Raw genomic sequence first — 5,565 nt, 5'->3', positions numbered from 1 at the left:
TGGCGTGTGTCATTGTGGGGTATGTGTTTGGGCGGAGTGATGAGTTCTCTGCGGCACCTGAAAATGTGTGTGCTACTTCCCGACTGTTGGCCGCCACAGCAAAGGACAGAAAAGCCAGAAGTGTTTTGAAGTCAGCTCTTTTCCATTTGGATGGTATTTCTGAAGGACGGATTTGCAGTCTCCTTCCCCCAAGTATACAGCTGTGTCGCGTAAGGCGTCCAAGTTGGTCGTTCTAGATCAGTGGTTCTCAACCTTCTGGCCCTTTAAATACAGTTCCTCATGTTGTGACCCAGCCCTAAAATTATTTTCGTTGCTACTTCATAACTGTCATGTTGCTACTGCTATGAATCGTCATGTAAATATCTGATATGCAGGATGGTCTTAGGCGACTCCTGTGAAAGGGTCATTCCACTGCCAAAGGGGTCGCAACCCACAGGTTGAGAACCGCTGTTCTAGATGTTTCCTGTAAAATTGTAGATCACACAGTGTGTTTACGCAGCAAAGGAGTAATACTCAGGATCCAGAGGTAGAGCAGACCAGACCTAAGCGTAGGCCCCTAGAGGTTTTGCGCGTGCTTTGATTTCCGAAGTGCCAGGAAGTTTCCTGCTCCCTAAAAACAACTGTTCACTGATGCTTTAAGTTACCCCCATGGGGACAAAGTAAATTTATAATTACGTTTGCCCAGTAACACTCAGTGTGGCTAACGGAGCGTGGCAACCTTTTGTCTTAAAGTCCCAGTGAAATATAAAGAACTAAAACCAGGTTGATTGAGGCAGATCTTTTTAAGAGAGAATGTGATAGAATGTACTAGAAGGGAGGGAGAACATGAAGGAGTATTGGAAACACCAAAAGCACTTCACTTCCACCTAGCAAGGCTGTCATACCTCTGGGAGTGTTCCGCTGCTTGTGACAGGTCTCACCCAAGCGGACAATTTGCATATTAACTTTTTATATAGATAGATATAACACAGGCGTGTTGAAATGTTGGCCTGACCTGGGCCCTGGTTGGGGCTCGTGCAGGAGGCAACCAATCGATGTGTTTCTCTCACATCAATATTTCTCTCATCTTTCCCTCTCTCTTCCACTCTCTAAAAATCAATGGAAAAATATCCTCGGGTGAGGATTACCAAAAAAAAAGAAAAAGGTCATAGGCTCCCAAACACCCCCACTGGGGCACCAGACATGTGAACAAAGCCATCTGACTTCAACCTCATGAGACCCCCCCAACTGAGACCAACAGAAGAACAGCCCAGCAGAGCCCCGCCAACCCACAGAGGGGTGGACACATAAAATGGTAGCTGTGTAAGCCGACAAGTTTCGCAGTGGCTTGTTACCCAGCGATAGATAATTGAAACATGACAGCATCTAATATGAATAGTTGCATCAAATATGGAAAATAAATCTTTCGAATCACAAACTCCAAAAAGCCTTTTTGTTATTTTCTAGTTCAGTGGCCGAGGACCTGGCAGATTAGATGACTTGCAGAAAGAACATGGGCAGTGGAGTCAAAAACACATGAACTGTAACCAGTTTTGCATATTACTAGATCTATGAGTTCTTAGAATATCAGCTTCCTTGTGGGCAAATCTGGCTTCCACACCAGCTCCCACACAGGTGGTTTTTTTTGTTTTGTTTTAAATATTTTATTGATTTTTTACAGAGAGGAAGGGAGAGGGATAGAGAGCTAGAAACATCGATGAGAGAGAAACATCGATCAGCTGCCTCCTGCACACCTCCTACTGGGGATGTGCCCGCAACCAAGGTACATGCCCTTGACCGGAATCGAACCTGGGACTCTTCAGTCCGCAGGCCGACACTCTATCCACTGAGCCAAACCGGCTAAGGCTCCCACACAGGTGTTTTATTCTCCAGCTTTGTGAGTGATGGCGCTTCTAACGCAATGGAATCATGAATAGAATGAAGGAATGCACAGGTGTGAGTTACCATTTTTACTAGGAAGTCACGTCTCTCAGACACAAGTGGCTGTTCTTTCCACTCTACCTGACTCCTAATGAAGTTACTTCACGGGTCTACGCAGGCCACGTGGCCAGACAGACTCTCTGTAATGCCCACCTGGCAAAACTGCTTCGGATTATTCAAGGCAGCAGGCCTACTGTTGGAGCCCATTGCAACCATAAATAGCCTTTTCTCTTTTTAAGCAAGTCATCTCCTCCGTTATTTGCATCGGGGGCTTTTTTCTTTCAAAGCATCTGACCCTTAGGACTCTTCAGGAGAACTCAGACTCACGTGGGACCAGTCCTCAATAGGAAAGAAGATTTTTGTCACGCGAATTTGCATATCCTGTCAAGGACACCTTCAGAATACTTTCATTTCAAGGTAAAATGAAACTTACAGCCCTGAGCAGAGAGGTGCTTCACAATTCACTTTAAAAGGGGGCATGAGAAACAAAAGACAAGGTGAGCCCTGGCCGGGTTGCTCAGTGGTTGAGAGTATTGGCCTACAGACTGAAGGGTCCCAGGTTCGATTCCAGTCAAGGCCACATGCTTGGGTCGCAGGTTCCATCTCTGGCCCGGGTTAGGGTGCGTGCAGGAGGCAACCAATCAATGTGTCTGTCTCACGTGGATATTTCTCTCTCTATCTCTTTCCCCCTCCCTTCCACTCTCTCTAAAAATCAATTGGGGGTGGGGGGGAATATCCTTGAGTGAGGATTAACAACAAAAATTCTCAAAAGACAAGGTAAGAACATGCTCCATACAAAGGAACTATGTAGCCTGTGTTGTGTGTCCACGTGTCATTTACAAAGCGCAGACTCATGGTATCTGCAAATTTCTAATAAAGAATATGATTTGTTCCAACTAAAAGGGTTAAAGCTGCAGCCTTGTTATAAAAAATGCCATTAAAGTCCTCTCGCCTTTTCGTGAAGCAGCCCCTGACTTTCAGGATCTAAGAGTGGAAACAGGCAGCAGGAATTGGGGAGCCGATGGGGTTAATACCTACTTCTCATGCTCACCCAAATCAAGCAACTCGCATAGAGAAACAATAACCCGAATTATTCTTCCCCAAGCCAGAAGCGTGGCATTGGGCGGACCAGCGCAATTTGCTTAAGCCTTAAGGCAGGGGTCCTCAAACTAAGGCCCGAGGGCCACATGCAAATACAAATATTGTATTTGTTCCCGTTTTGTTTTTTTACTTCAAAATAAGATATGTGCAGTGTGCATAGGAATTTGTTCATAGTTTTTTTTAAAACTATAGTCCGGCCCTCCAACGGTCTGAAGGACAGTGAACTGGCCCCCTGTTTAAAAAGTTTGAGGACCCCTGCCTTAAGGGATTTATTTAGGTTCCCATCAGCTGGAGGCAAGTATGTACCAGGAAGTGGTTCTACTGAACCACTTTGCTGTCTATGCTGGAGGCAAAGGGCAGAGATGGGACTCAACCTTGGGCTTCTGTCCCCCGCTGTGGACTTGTTCAACCACCACTGTGGATGCTGGCTCAAGTCTTGCTTTCTTTTTAATTTCAGAGACTTAATCCCAGGAGTCCTTCAAAGTTTAAATCTCCAGATTAACACGACACTAAACTAGGGCTGCCAGATTAAATATAGGAAGCCCAATTAAATTTGAATTTTTGTTGTTGTTAATCCTCACCCGAGGATAATTTTCCATTGATTTTTCAAGGGAGATTGGAAGAGAGAGGGAAAGACAGAGAGAAACATTGACGTGAGAGAGACACATCAATTGGTTGCCTCCTGCAGAATCAAACCCAGGACCTTTGGTCTGCAGGCCGAGGCTCTATCCTCTGAGCCAAGCCAGCTGGGACTAAATTTGAATCTAGATAAACAGCCAATTAGTTGTTAGTATGAGCATGTCCCAATTTGCCAAATTTAGCAACCCTACACTAAACCTTACCTACCCACCTAGGGCGGTTCCTGATCCACCAAAAAGAAAAAAACAAAACGCAAGGAGACTCAGAAAGCCAAGCACGAGGCAGCCCAGCCAATGAGAGGCCCGCTTTCATAAGGCACATAGCAGACCTCCGGCTCTGCAGCCAATGATTGCTCTAAGCTAACTAGCCTGCAGGAGACTGGGCCCAGGATGCGGCCATCTTCGGGGCCATCAACTAACTCTTCAGCAGAAGGTCTTGCACGGGTTCAAGGTTAGTCATTGCACTGCTGCTTGTAATACCAAAGATCTGAAACAGCCCAGCTGCCCAGCAATAGAGGGATGCTTCCGCAAAGTGTGGATTATCCAGACAGTGAAGGCATTGTAGCTGTGAGAAAAGAGGAGGATGCTCCTATAGAAGGTATGGAAGGAACTCCACAAGAAACGACAAGTGAGGAACAAAGTAGGGGGAGAAGAGGGGGGGGAAGGATTAAAAAAACCTCTGGAAAGACAAATAAGGAACAGATAACACTGGTTTCTCGTGGGCATGGGGCAGGGGTGGAATTGGAAAAATGGCCCATGACGAGATGACGATTTGTTCATTCTGTGTCCATCTACGCATGCGCGTGTGTCTATATCTGAGCAGACGAGTTCACAGCAGGCCTAAGGCTGCTGTCATTAGAAAGGGCTGGAGCCAAGGCTGGCCTTGGACTGGCTGCTGGGAACTTGGATTCCTCGTAGGGCCTCCCTATTCCCAGAGCTGGGAAGAGAGTGGCTCGCTGTGGCTAAAATGTGTTTGCAAACGGTGTGACTTATACCCGACACCTGCTTTCCTCCCGGGGTCTGGGATCTGGGTGCGAGTCAGGCAGAGGATGCCCACGTGACCAGCCCCACTGAAAACCCTGGGTGCCGAGTCTCTCATGAGCTGCCCCGGAAGGCAGCATGTCCTGTGTGTTTTCTCAGCTGGGGCTGGGCATTGAGTGCACCCTGAGCTCGTCCTTGGCTCCCTCCATCGTTGCGCCACGTACGTTTCCCGGGTACTCATTTTGGGTTGTATCTTTTCACTGTAATGAATCATAGCTATGTCTCCCTAGTGAATCACTAAATGAGGGATGCTCTGGGGTACCCCTGACAGCTATCTAGCATCTATTATCCTATATAATAAAAGCATAATATGCAAATTGTCCCCTCAACCAGGAGTTGTCCAGGAGAAAGGAGGGAGGCCCCGGCTGGAGGCAGCGGCAGGCGGTCGGGGGAAGGGAGGGAGTACCCAGCTGGCAGCCACTAGGGACCCCACCAGTGCATGAAATTTGTGCACTGGGCCTCTAGTCTATATCTATCTATCTATCTATCTATCTATCTATCTAATCTATCATCTAATCTATCGTGTATCTATCCATCTATTATCTATCTATCATCTATCTATACCACGTGAATATATATTATCTATAAAAAGAAAAGAAAAATGAAAGTCCTTCACTTTTTATTTTCCTAACTAAAAGCCCCATTCGAAATGCTTTCAGAGAGAGAAATAGAAACAGAGAGTGAGACAGACAGAGAGAGAGAAATGAAAGGAACAAAGAATGCAACACATTCCACTGCCTCAATCTATAAGGAGACAAAATCCATGTAGCTTTTAAATGGCAGCGTTAGTTTTTGCCCCAAAAAAACCGTTCTTTCAGCTTTTACACATTAATGTTTCAAAATCTTAGGACTTTGTTCTAGAAGA

The sequence above is a fragment of the Myotis lucifugus genome, unplaced genomic scaffold, assembly GCF_000147115.1.
Source record: "Myotis lucifugus unplaced genomic scaffold, Myoluc2.0 scaffold_49, whole genome shotgun sequence".
NCBI classification, from domain to species: domain Eukaryota; kingdom Metazoa; phylum Chordata; class Mammalia; order Chiroptera; family Vespertilionidae; genus Myotis; species Myotis lucifugus.
The sequence above is the reverse complement of the archived record's forward strand: the minus strand, read 5'-3'. Positions refer to the sequence as shown.